The following is a 15,375-nucleotide window of genomic DNA, read 5'->3' on the forward strand; positions in this document are numbered from 1 at the left end:
GGACATTTGAAGAGTTAGTCCAGAAATTCTTGGCACATTACTGACACAACATTGAACGTGATATCACCATTTCTGATCTATGTAACACTAAACAAAAACTAGGTGAACTTTTTTCAATCTTTTTGCAATGATGGCGTCAAATGTCTAGCAGACGTTCTCTTCAGTTACCTGAACAAGAACTAGTGGAAATATTTATTTCCAACTTAAATGAAGAAATGGAATTTCACCTGGATGTAAAAGACACAGACTCTTTCAATGACATGATCACAAAAGGCTTAAAATGTGAGTGGGCTCTCATCAAGAAAGGACTTATAAAAATATACAATGAACCAAAGGATGGCCCTCGTCTACACTGTAGTGACAAACCAAGCTTTTGGAATAAAAACAAAAATATCATCAAAGATGGGGTTGTGGATGCAAGAACTATCAAAAGTGCCCAACCTGTAGTTTGATTTGTAGGACAAAATGCCCCACCTTAGACTAACATAGTTGCTCCTCCAAATCAAGGCTGCATCACATCTCAAGATGAGCCCAGACCGCATCAACAAAAACCAAAGCAAACATACACTCCCTTAGGGGAACCCATCGAAACAGTATTATGACAACTAGTTTCTCAAAATCTAGTAACCCTACCCAAAACATCAAATTATGAACCTCAAGTCAAACCTTAATGGTGGAGGGATACTAAACATTGTGAATTCCATCAAGGGAGAGGGCATAAGACAAGCAATTGTCATAGATTGAAAGATCTTATTCAGGATCTTATTGACTGAGGTGAAATCGAAATCGGAGGACATGACCCAAAGACAACAAACAATGATCATCTTATGTTTAAAAATCCACTTCCATCACAAGATCAAAGGGGTCCTTCCACTTCAGGGAGAAACATAGATACCACCAATTATACGCAAGCCGCATATAATTATACTGTGAATCACCTATATGATGCCAGTGAACAGATTGCAACTATAACCATCAAAGATCCTGGTTCCACTTGCAATGTTGTTACACATCGCAGCAAGATTACCATAAAAGCAGCTCCACAAGGCACCCCATCTATCCCAAAGCAGTATAATCTTGTGGAACAATTAGACAAAATGCCTGCACTGATATCTATCTTATAGCTATTGCACCTATCTCCATCCCATAAAAAAATCTTGGATCAAGCTCTCCAAGAGGTGTCAGTCCCTCCAAACCTAAATACAGATTAGTTCCAAGCCATGGTTGGAAATCTAAGATCATCACCTTGTCTCACTTTCTCTGAAAGTGACAACACATCCTTCCAGCAACCTCATAATGCCTCACTCCATATTGAAGGGTTTATCAACCAGCATAGGATCAAGTGAGTCTTGATAGACAATGGAGAAGGCCTAAATATTTGTACTCTACAATTAGTCACAGCCTTGGGATATGCAATTGAATCAGTGGATCCCTGCAAGAAGATCAGAATCAAATCCTATGATGATGTCGAGCGTTCATCCAAAGGAGCTGTGGTACTACCAATCTGAGTGGTCCCTATGGTGAAACACATTATCTGTCACATCATGGACCTTCCTCTTCCATATAATCTATTGTTAGGAAGACCTTGGATACATGCCATGCAAGTTGTTCCATCCACCTACCATCAATGTATCAAGTTCCCACATAATGGTGTAGAGATCACAATCCTGGGCGATTCAAATCCCTTTGCATATTGTCATAATATAAGTCATCAACCAGAGATTACCATTCCCAACAATAGATAAGCCATCTCCTCCACCTCATACACAAGTCCACCCTCTCTTTCCAGTTCGAACACCACCATACCCAAGCAAGAAAAGCTTAAGATGAAAATAGCAGAGGAAGGTCTTGGGGAATACAATTTGAGTCAACTCTTTTGTGTGGGATAAATGCCCACTTCTCCTAGAACACATGGTAAACCTTAGCGGTTACTTCAATAGCCACTGATCAAGCCAGCATGTACTTTGACGCCTTTCATCCTAGGAAAGAGTCAAGAAGAAGAGACCAGAGATGAGGACTTAGTAGAATGGATCTATAAAGATCCCATCACCACCAATATTCCGCAAGCTAAGCTTCCCACAAATCAGTATGGAAAAGGCCTTCTCATTATGCAAATAATGGGATATGATGGTCAAAGTGCTTTAGGGCATTGTAAGCAAGGAAGACATGAACCGCCGCAGCCAGAATTAAAGCCCAAGGATAAGACAGGACTAGGCTTTCAAAAGGAGATCCTTCCTAAGCTCAGATTCAAAGGAAAACCCATCCAACCACTATATCAGCCTATTACAAAGAGGTCACCTTTGATTATAAAAGCAACATCAAATGCCATGGCAACTGCCCCATCGAGGCTAAAAATCCCAACAAAACCATCTACAACACCCTTCATCCGACCAATCAAACCAGCGATCCCATCAGCAGCAGCAATAACATCAATGGCATTGTTAGCAGCAGCAACTGTATTAGAACCCATAGTAGTATCTATGACACCAGTCATTCCAGCAAAAGCAGCAGAGTCAACACTACCAATACTCCCCATATCAGATTCATTGTTCCCCATAATCCTTCCTGTGGCACCAATCATTTCATCTACAAAACCAATCACACCTGCAGTGTTTAACTCAAAGGACATCCCAATATGGTACAGTAACCGGTTACTAGAAAGTGAGTTAGAAACTAACTCACACGAATGGGAATTTGATTCCATCCAGCTTAATACTTTAGATGAGTAAGACACATCACCACCTCCACCTCACAAAGATATCCCTGTTTATGGAGAAGCATAGATAAAGACCTCTTGGGTTCCTAAGCTGGAAATATCTTCCACAGACCCTACGTCACATCCTACGCCTGATTTTGATAGGAAGAGTACCATCAATGACCTTCACCATAACATCTTAACCCTCACTGACACATCTAACGAACTTAATCGAATCGATGAAGTAATGCCCATTATTCATCCTGAACTCATCGAATGGAACCAACCTAATCCCCCATGTCTTGACCATTTCCAAAATGATGAGGTGATCATTGACTTTTTGGAACTATGGGATAACATACCAAGCGGGGATCACAAAGCTAGATTCACCATAGAACTTAATAGCGTAGCATACTTTGGGGCGGATGCCAAACCTTTCAGCTACAAAAATATAACAATAAAACATGGATCTTCTAGTGAAAACCACACTGTGGCACTATTTGATCCAACAAAAGTAAAAAGAAAGAGTGTATCCAATGGTGAAAACCTCTCTGAGGCACTGGAGGATGAAAGGTTTGACATTCTCCCTACTAGTACACAACAGGAATGATCAACAATTCTCATTGAGGAAACAAAAGAATACAACATGGAGACTCCTGAAACTCATCACAACATACATCTGGCATCTCTTCTAACTCCAGAGGAATAGCCTAAATTTGTAGAGTTCTTCCAGAAGCATCAGATCAACTTCGCATGGTCATATGCAGACATGCCTAGTCTTGATCCCGATTTAGTCATGCATCACCTCACCGTAGCAGAAGGAGCCAAACCTGTCAAGCAGAAGCTTCGTAAGATGCATCCTCAGATTGCAGTACTAGTCAAAGCAAAACTTAAGAAACTCCTGGATGTTGGTTTCATTAGACCAGTTGATTATGCAGATTGGATATCCAATATTGTGCCTGTCGGCAACCCAAATGGGGGCATCTATATTTGTACTAACTTCAGAGATCTAAATAAGGCATGTCCTAAGGATGACTTCCCCCTACCAAACATCAACATCATAGTAGACCTAATAGTAGGACATGCCATGCTTTCACTCATGGATGGCTTTTCGGGATACAATCAGATAAAGATCGCACCCGAGGATCAACATAAGATAGCCTTCACATGTCCATGGGGCACATACTGCTGGAATGTAATGCCTTTTGGTCTAAAGAATGCAAGAGTGACCTATCAATGAGCAATGACCACCATCTTCCATGACATGATGCATACTATAATGGAAGATTATGTTGATGACTTACTAGCAAAATCACTCACAAGAGAAGGTCATCTAGACATATTAGATAAAATCTTTGATAGACTGGAACAATATCATGTTTGACTCAACCCAAAGAAATGTGTCTTTGGAGTAACCTCTTGGAAGCTTCTAGGATACATTGTCTCAAGCAAAGGTCAAAGCAATCATGGACATGCCACCTCCAAAGAACATCAGTCAGCTAAGGACATTACAAGGATAGCTACAATCCATCCGAAGATTCATTGCACAACTGGCAGATAAGTGTCACCCATTTACATACCTGCTACACAAAAAAATCCACTTTCAGTGGGATGCTAGATGCCAGCAAGCATTCCAGATGCTTAAAGACTATCTCATAAATACATTATTGTTGATCCCACCAGATCCGAGTAGATCTTTGTTACTCTATATATCAGCAACAAGTACTGCATTAGGTGTATTATTGGCACAACACAATGCAAAAGGAAAAAAATGTGTTGTTTACTACATTTCTCGCACACTAGTTGGCTATGAACTCAATTACACACCTATTGAGCGAGCTTGCCTAGCAATAATCTTGGCAGCCACTAAACTAAGGCACTATCTATTAACACACAAAGTACAACTCATTGTGAAGATTGATCCACTCAAGTACTTACTCAGCAAAGCAGCATTGACAGGTCGCTTGGCCAAATGGGTGATGATTCTAAGTGAATTAGACATTGAGTATGTAGACCGTAAAGCTATCAAAGGTCAAGTTATTGTAGATCAGTTGGCCGATGCACCACTCATAAGTGATCATCCTCTCATTTCCAATTTTCTAGATGAAGAAATATTCATGATCACAACAACACAACCATGGAAACTGTACTTTGATGGTTCATACACTAGGCATGGCTCAGGGGAAGGCATCCTATTTATCACACCTCAAGGTGTCAGCATCCCGAAGTCTTACAGGCTCACCTTTCCATGCACAAACAACATAGTGGAGTATGAGGCCTTGATCATAGGACTCAAGCTAGACATACAATGGAAATTACAAGAACTACAAGTATATGGCGACTCCCAACTGGTCATTCGACAAGCAACTGATGAATATCAAACTAAAGATGACAAACTCATGTCATACAAACAAATGGTGGACAAATTAAAGGCATCATTCACTACTATCACCTTTGAGCAGATACCAAGAGATCAGAATCGAGCTGCTGACGCTATGGCTATGATTGCATCTCTCCTAGATCTTCCACAGAATTCAACATGCTACGAGTTCTTGGTAGAATAGCTTTGGATCCCCGCGTATGATATCCCCGAATCCGAGATGATATGTCACCTTATCAGTTTTGAATCCCCATGGTATGGTGAATTCTACACCTACCTCCGTGATCACACCCTTCCTCCTAACCAATCGAATAACCAACATAAAACCTTCATTCGCCAAACCGCTCGATATACCATTATCGCTGAAACCTTATACTGACATAGTCTTGATGGTACTCTCCTTTGATGTTTGGAACGAGATGAGATAAAAAAGGCCTTGGAAGAGGTACATGAAGGAATTTGTGGAACTCATGCAAGTGGTCTATCACTAGCCAAGAAACTCCTGCGCACTGGATACTACTAGCCATCTATGGAAAATGACTCCTACTATTTTGTCAGAAAGTGCAAGAAATGCCAAGTTCATGGAGACCTGATACATGCACCAACTTAGGAATTGCAACCCATCACAACACCATGGCCTTTTTGTCAATGGTGACTTGACCTTGTGGGTAAAATCCATCCATCTTCATCCAACGACCACAAATTTATTATTACCGCCACTGAATACTTCCCAAAGTGGATCGAAGCTATTCCACTTACCCAAGTCACATGCAAGCAGATCACCTCATTCATCCTCAATTACATCATCTGCCAGTATGGTCTACCCATGTCCATCATTAGTGATAACAAACTTCCATTCAAAAATCAGGATGTTCGTGAGCTCTGTGAGAAGTTTCACATCCAACACCACTTTTCCATGCCTTATTACCCACAAGGCAATGGTCAGGTCAAAGCATCAAATAAAAACATATTAAGAACCCTCAAGAAGATAGTCAATGATGTCAATCATGATTGGCACGTCCAATTGAATCCAGCACTATGGGCATATCGAACTAGCATTCGAACCCCTACATGCATAACTCCCTACTCATTGGTCTATGGTGCAGAAGCTTTTTTACCTATTGAGGTTGAGATACCATCACTATGGGTTTCCTTGCACAATCTCATTGATGATGAAGCATACAAAGTATCTCATCTTTAGGACTTAGAGCTACTTGATGAGAAACGACAACTGCATACAACCACCTCAAAGCCTATCAACAATGTATGAGCAGAAGCTATAATCATCGGGTTAGACCTCATACATTTGAGGTAGGTGATCTTGTTCTTCGAGAGAATCCTCATAACCAACCCACTTGAGAACATCAAGGAAAGTTTGAATCAAATTGGCTGGGTCCATATATTATTACTGTTGTATTTGGGTCTGGGGCATGTTAGTTGGCTACATCAGAAGGAGAAACACTAGCAGATCCGATCAACAACATGCACCTCCAAAGGTTTTATACATAAGCTATATAGAGCATCAGGCTCCCATATATACTGGCAAAAACACCAAAAACATTCAAATAAATGACCTGAAGAAAATACAAAAACATCAGAATAGTAAAGAAAAATCATGCATCCAAATGGTGAGCAACCACTCTAGTGGCACCTTGGGTAAGTACGATGGTGAAAAACCGGCAAACAAGCGCCACTTGTAAAGGTTGTGGCTCCATTATCTTTCAGAATTGTTGCGATCACATTCATTTCATTCACTCATCCATCCATCCAAACCATGTCTTGTCATTGATCTACAATTAAGGATAGTATTTCATGCGTCTTGCATCCCGCTTTTTCAAAAATTCATGCCTAAACTGGGGGCAATACCCTATAACTTATTTGATGGAAGTGGATTCTGCATTACTTGCAATTCATTAGGCTCTTCATTCAAAACTATATCACAAAATACCAAAAACATTCAAAACTATCTCACAAAAAACCAAAAACATTGGAAAATCGTCTCATAAAATCCAAAAACATTAGAAAAACTATCTCACCAAATCCAAAACATCAGAAAACATCAAAAACAAACAAACACATGGCAAACACATTGTACATACTCATCCGAGAAGATACCACACAAGTATTGAAAAATACTCGCACACTGATCCCTTCTCAAATCAACCAAACAATCAACATCAACACTCAAACTATCTTCAACAAGGATGCATCCTTCCTTACCAAAACCGAAGACAAGATGACATTTTCTTTGACAATAAAATTCTATTTTAAGCTATCAAATACTTGGTTGATTTGTCGATTATTCATTCGTTTATTCATATCAGGTTCTTACAACATTGTTTGTGTATCTTCGGCGCATTATTCTGATGAAGTTCTAGGGCATGTACTAATGGTGTCTACATGGGAAGTTCACTAAGCTATGTGATCATAGGCAAAATATAGTCATAGATCACTACGGCTTGCTGACTACAGTGTATACCTTGACCATATGAGCATGAACCATAACCAAGGATCCATATTCTTTATTCTTTCTGTATATAATGTTTGCTTACAAGAACAAATGCTCCTTCTTTGGTTCCTCCTACCTCATCCAATTTGGATAAAGGTTTTTATCTCTTATTATGGTATGAACTCGTCTCAGGATATGATTAGCCCAAGATCAAGGAGGACGATCCAAGTCATGCATGAAAGGAGATGATCCTTGTCTATTTTGCAAGCAATACTCAGGTCAACTTGATCCATTATATCAGGTTGCTTGTATTAACTTGCTATTTCAAAATTCATGTAAGGAATACTCAGGTCATCTTGAATCATTATGTCAAGTTGCTTGTCTTTTCTTATAACATTTTAAATCTCAATGATGAAAAATAAAGCACTATGGATCATCATTCCATCTCATCTATATATATTACATTCCATTGCATTCCATATATTCATAAATAGCTACATATCATTCATACATAATAATGACAATGGATACTTTATTTTCCTCTTCTTCCATAGGAATGAGCCATAGGTCCTCCATTTCTTCTATCTAACATTGAACCCCCCTCACCCTCCCTATCTTGATCATCAACATCACCATAATCCCTTCATCATGTCCCATCAACCCAATCAAGCCACATTCATCACCATTCATCTCTAACAGGAGGGGTTGTGTTTCCCATCCTAAGTCACCCACTCAAGCCACTTACTCTGTCTGCATAGGTACATTGACTCACACACACCCAGACTATCAACAGATACTTTGATCAAGTATCTTTGGGTCTCAACAGGTAATCGATCATGGTAATCCTAGACTACATCAGGCATTTATCATAATGACCTAGTCTCAACGGGGTTGCTATGATTAACCACAACCATCCATCACATGCACACACTATCAATTGATCAGCCACTCAAACACAATCCAATAGACAATTACATCAATTGTATAAGTCTCAACGAGTATTTTGCTTCAAATACCTTGACTTCATTGGGCAATTACATCAATTGTCTAAGTCACATTAGGTCACTCTGATTCACTTACTCAGACTTTATCCTGTCCAAGTGACCAACTGACATCAACTGTCATGCTTTGACTTGACCGGGGCAATTTAACCGATTGCACCAGATTGTCCAACCAATTTTGATCAATTGTACAACATCAATCCAAACCACACACTACATCTACTTTGTATCTCTTGCATGACCTAAAGGTACTCACTGGCTTATTGTTTCTCCATTTACTCCCATTATTTCCCCGTTATTTCTAATTTCTTCTATTCTACCTCCCCTCCACTTCTCATTCTTTTTCAAGAGATCGCTCGATTTTTTGAAATTTTTCGGCCCATCTCTCGAGGGGGCATACCACCCATTAAATTGACATTTTATGGCTCATATTTCTTCACACCTATTTTTCTTTCTTTGAAACAACGCGATAAACCGCATCATCTCAAAGAGGGGCAAATGTAGTCACATAAATCTGTCCATTTTAATTAAATGAATATTTCATATTTATTTGATTAAAAATCCACTAAGCCATCAATTAATTAAATTAATATTTAATTAATTCATCTTCAAACATTCTCCTATTAATTAAATAAATTATTCAATTTATTTTAATTCATTCATTCAACCAAATTCACACTCAATTAAATGAATAAATTTTATTTATTCAATTTAATCCCCTTTCCTCTTTTAAATAAATTAAAAACATTTATTTAAATCATAAATCCCCCCCCCCCCCCACTTGCATTTTCCTACAAATGCAAGTTGCAACCACAAGTTGAAATAAACTAATTTTATTTTAATTAAAATCCTATTTTCCCTCACCCACCAAATCCACTTGCAAACCTAACCCCCTTCTAGATTCTTCTAAACCCTTCCTAATTAACCTAATCTATCCCCTAAATATTGTCACATTCCTAAGAAAATTGGAGTCATTTCTCAAAGACTCCAAAGTCTTTGAAAAGCAATTAGTGCTTTGTGTGTTCAACAAATTAACCTCTAAAGTCTTCCAAACCACTTATGGCTCTTACATAACCATTATGGTTAATTCAACTTGCACTCATGTATCTCCTCAAGCATTTATTGCTTTGACCATGGTTATCCCTTTTGCCTTTGCACAAGAGTTTATCCATTGGATAAAAGCTTTATTCTTTGAATAAAGAATTTATTCATTCAACCCAACCTTGACCTTAACTCCTAAGTTAACTCTCAGGTCATGTCAAGCATTTAATGCTTATTCCCTCTCCTCTCAACCTATCTCACACTCACACTTGTCATCCTGGGATTGTGTTGAAAGTCATCACATGGATTGATTATCATTCAATCCTGACCCTTGTTGAGATTACTCAATCTCAACCATCCATTGCTTCATTTTTCCTATAAATAGAGCCCATTTCTTCATAATCCAGATCCTAAAAACTTGTATGCATCTAAGTTATAGAGAATTTTAGAGAGCATTTAGCATAAATCACTAATATCTTATCATTTTGGTTTAAAATAAATTATTTTAGCATCATAGTATCTAGTATTAGCTTTTTATTCACATTTAGAGTAAATAATTCAATCTCAAACCTCCATAACCATCCATAGTGCAAAACGTTGTTGAGAGCTGCACTAGTTTGGAACTTGGAGAGGAGAGGAACAAAGGAGGAGCTAAGAGCATGTTAGGAGGCATTTGGAGATGTCTCACCATATTTACTTTCCTAGTTAAATATTCTCTCATGCTTTTGGTATCTCTTTTGATATGCCTGTTTAGGATAATCTTTTGTTGATAACACAAACGTTTTTGCTCTTGTGTGTGTGTTGTCATCAAACATATTTTCTAACCCTTTTTGCAGAGTATCAAGTTTGTTTCTAAATACCCATTTTGTCTCAATTACATTTTTATCTTTAGGCAAGGGAACTAATGTCCATGTGTTATTCTTCTCAATTTGTTCTAGTTCTTCTTCCATAGCTTTAATCCAGTGTTTATCTTCACATGCCTCATTAATTGATGTTGGTTCAATTTGAGAAATAAGACATACCTCTTCATTTTCTAGTCTTCCTCTTGTCATAACTCCTTGATACTTGTACCCAATTATCTGATCTTCAAAATGGTTCAACCTTACATACTGGGGTATCTTCATTTGTTGTTGTTCTTCAGTTACAATGGAATTTTCAGATGATACCGGTGTAACTAGACCTTCATTTTGTACCGATGTGTGTTCATTTGTCAGTATCTCTGTTGCCAGTTCAGAGTCTATATACCTTGAAGTTCCTCTAAACTGTTCATCAATTTTCATATTTGTACTCTCAACAATTTTCTGCAATGTCTTGTTAAAACATCTATATGCCTTGCTCTTAGATGAATAACCAAGAAATATTCCTTCATCACTTCTAGGATCAAATTTGCCAATATACTCATCTCTTTTAATATAGCATTTGCTTCCAAATATTCTGAAATATTTAAGAGTAGGAATAATGTCAAACCATAGTTCATGAGGGGTCTTACCAGTTTCACCTTTGATGTGAACTTTGTTGAATGTGTAGACTGATATGTTTACTGCCTCTCTCCAATATACATGTGGTAGATTTTATTTTGATAACATACTTCTAGCTACGTCCAAGATAGTTATGTTTTTCCTTTCTGCAACTCCATTCTGCTGTGGTGTTTGGGGTACTAATAATTGTCTTCTGATTCCATTTACTTCACAGAATGTATTAAATTCCTTAGATGTAAATTCACCTCCTTGATCTGATCTCAGACATTTGATTTTCTTGTCGATTTAATTTTCTACCATCACTTTGAATAGTTTGAATTTCCCAAGTGCTTCTGATTTTTCTCTGAGAAAAGTAACCCAACACATTCTAGAATAGTCATCAATGATTAGCATGAAATATCTATCACCTTGTAAGCTTTTAGTTCTAGCTGGACCACATAAATCAGTATGAATTAAGTCAAGAGCATTATTGAATTTTTCTAGAATACTTTTAAAATATGCTCTAACTTGTTTTCCAAATTGACATTCCTTACATACCGGATTGTGTGGTTTAACAATCTTAGGTAAATCTGTAACTGCTTAAGTTGTACTGATTTTCACAATGCAATCAAAATTTACATGATAGAGTCTCTTATGCCACAGCCAACTTTCATCAATATGTGCAATCAAGCATGTCTTTTCACTGTTATTCAAATTGAAGATATTACCTCTAGTTTGATTACCGGTTGCAATTTCCAAACTAGTTTTGTTCATAATTTTGCATTTCCCATTTTTGAATTGTAACTGAAATCCTTTTTCAACTAATTGTCCAACACTCAATAGATTATGCTTTAACCCTTCAACATAGTAAACATTATCAGTATTATGCTTACTATCAAGAGATATAGTACCTTTACCTTTGATCAAATAAGCTTTATCATCTCCAAATCTCACTAGAGCTCCATTATATTCCTGAAAAGTCATGAATTTACTTTTGTCACCAGTCATATGATGTGAACATCCTGAATCAATGATCCATTCATCCTTAACTTCAATTTTAGCTGCCAAGGCCTGCTCTACCGGTTGAATAGTAGGTGTCGGTTGATCTTCTATTATAGCAATAAAAACCCATCCATTGTCTATCGGATCCTCATCAAAATCATCAGTAACTCCTTCATCAGCAAGATAACAAGACTTGTCTTTATTCTTCTTAAATCTGTATCCCTGATATTCAGGATTAGGCTTGTATGTTCTTCTAGCTTCTTCTTTCAATCTTGCATGTCTATCAGGGCATCTTGAAGCCATATGACCAATCTTATTACAGTTGAAACATTTAAAAGGTGCTTTACCTTCATACTTACTTCCAACTGGACCTTTAGGCAATTTCCTTGCAAATAGTGCTTCAAGTTCTTCAAGTTCTTCATTTTCTCTCTTGCTTTCTTCAAGTGCTCTTGCATATAAGGCTTTCCAATCAGATTTGTCAAATGATGATGTAGATGATGTTGATGCCTTAAAAGATAAATCTATCTTTATAGTAGCAAACGGACCAAATTCCTCAATTTCAAAAGCTGAAAGTTTTCCAATTAATGTGTCTCTAGTTACTGATGTATTAGGCATTGTTCTTAACTTATTTATAGCAGTAACTTTCATTTTGTATGCCAGTGGAAATCCTCATAAAAATTTTGAAACAATTTCATCTTCACTTAAGGTTCCTTCACAACATTTAATACCCAAAACAATTTCATTTACTCTTTCCATAAAAGCATAAATCCTTTCATCTTCTTCCATTTTCAGATTTTCATTCCTGACTCGGAAGCTTTCAATTTTTGCAATTTTGACTATGCGATCTCCTTCAATCAATGTTTCCAAATAGTCCCAAATAGCTTTAGCAGTAGATCTATTTGATAATCCCATCATTTGATGATCTGATAATGTGCTCAAAAGGCTAACTTTGAGTAGGAGCAGTATAGCCATTCTTTGTAACTTCCTAGATGTCCTTTCCAATGCAATTCAAATGTGTCTCCATCCTGATCTTCCATATGCCATAGTTGGTTCCATCAATTTTAGGACTGTCCTTCCTGAAATAGTTAGAAGACATTGGATCTCCTCAAGCTGTTAAACTTCTGCAAAAAGAGGACTAGGCTTTGATACCAATTGTTAGGTCCCAAAGACAACTAAGAGGGGGGCGGTGAATCAGTTGTCTAATAAATTCAAACCAAAAACAACTTAACCAAACTTAATGCTTAATACCAGTAAACCAAACTTTATGTCGGTAGATAGTTTATCAGTTAATTGCAGTACTGGTAAAGATTAATGCATGAAATAGAAAGACAATAACATCCACAACACATAACACTAGTATTTGTACATGGAAACCCTGTAAGGGGAAAAACCATGATGGGAAACCTTACCCACAATCAGATGATACTACTACAGATAGTATGTGTATACAATAAGGGGTCTGCACATGCAGAAAGGCCAAGCACCTAGAGCTCACTGCTCAAACACAAATAGGAGTCACACTGACTACAATTGGATGGTTAAATCCAATAATGATGTACTACTCAAAATAGCATCTTCATATATTGGATTCAGTACTGGTTCAGTTCGGATATGTCTTCACAAAAACCTTTCTTCAACCTTCAAATGATGTTTGTGTGTATAGCTCTACTTATTTTTGCATATACCTTATTTACAATCCTTGTCACAATCACATCTTGATCTTACAAATAAGATTTTCCATATATACCAAAGCCTAGGACCAAAATGTATAGGTTAGCTTTACAAAAGATATAACAATAAAAACAATTTTACAAGTAAAACAATAACCAATGCAATATCTGATTCAACATGTCAGCTTAATGCATTTACAACATTAATAAATCATCTCCATAGCATGTCGTCCTAATCTGAAATAGATAAGCATGTCGGTGCTTATCCTGGACCTATTTGCCGATAACAACAAATATGCAAACAAGAATATACCAATGAACAAATCTCCAAGACAAAGTGTCCAAATGATGTCTTCGACATAACCAAGTGTTTTCCATGTCATTCCAAGTGCCAGTGAACAATATATCCTACCGGTGAACAAGATACAGGTGACTGTGCATAAGTTACTTACTTGTCGATGATCATTGCCAATTCTCCAAGTGCCAGTAAGCTGCCCTGAGTTGATAAGTGTTGACATCAATGACAAAACCATATCAACATATCCAAAATACCAACAGCATCACCTTGTGACCCTTTCTAAGCCCTAAAATAGGGTAGTGCAGGGGTGTGGTGCCCCTGTCCTCCCTCTTAAGGTGGCCCTAATATGGATCCATCTAGCCCTTGAACCTAAATTGCTCTTTGCGACTTAAAATTCTCCTATGTCAGCCTTTAGTGAGATAAAAATTATTTCTCCTAGGCATGTATAAAAGAAGAGTTAATTCTCTCATTACGGGGAGGAAGATAAGCAAAATTCATGATGAGGTCTTCATTATCATGGTCAAGCATTCAAGTGTTCAAGTCTTCAAGCATTCATATTGAGTCATCTTCTTCATGTGTTTTCTTCATTCATCCATTGGAGCATTACAACATTAATTTGCAAGAATGTGTGTATGTTAGGGTTTTTTCATGTTACATGTCATTCCATGCAACACTTATGATTACATTCAAGAAGAAAAGCAACCATCATCAACAAATTGCAGATCTACAAGGTATACAACTCCATTATTTACATTTAATAATTTGCAATTACCTTCTTTCAAGTTTGATTCCTCAATTGGAGTTCGACTACGGCAAAATCCTATCCACGACCCTTCTTACCTTCTTTTTTGTGTGTAGGTGGTAGGTGTGTGGCTATAATTGCATATTTAGGCTTCATTTGCAGAGATGAAAAAACCCTTTTTGTCACGCAAATTTTTGGGAGAACCGGGTGCAACTTCAACCCGGTCCTGATGACTTTTCTCCAAATTTGCAGGGTAGATCCATATCAATCTAAATACCTCATAACTAAAGTTACAGCACGATCCCAAATCAGTGGCTCCTTATTTCACCCATTTTTTCTCTATTTTCTACATAGTCAACAAGTCAACTCCTCTACTTACAAAAGAGGGTAAATTGCATTGCACCCTTGCAATTCACTTAGTATTCAGATCCTTATTCACTCTAGGGTTTGGATCTAGTGAATTCAACCCCTCTTTTGAATGTAAAGTATCTCCCAAGTAAAAATCATCCTAGTGATTTCCTTTCTCTCTCCTAGGTGGAGAATCACTAGGGTTCAATTTTCCACTTTACATGAGGTAAATGGAGAGTTTGTGTAGACTACAGGGAGCTCAACATTGCCACTAAAAAGGATCATTTCCCAC

This window comes from Cryptomeria japonica, chromosome 7 (genome assembly GCF_030272615.1).
Source record: "Cryptomeria japonica chromosome 7, Sugi_1.0, whole genome shotgun sequence".
Taxonomy (NCBI): domain Eukaryota; kingdom Viridiplantae; phylum Streptophyta; class Pinopsida; order Cupressales; family Cupressaceae; genus Cryptomeria; species Cryptomeria japonica.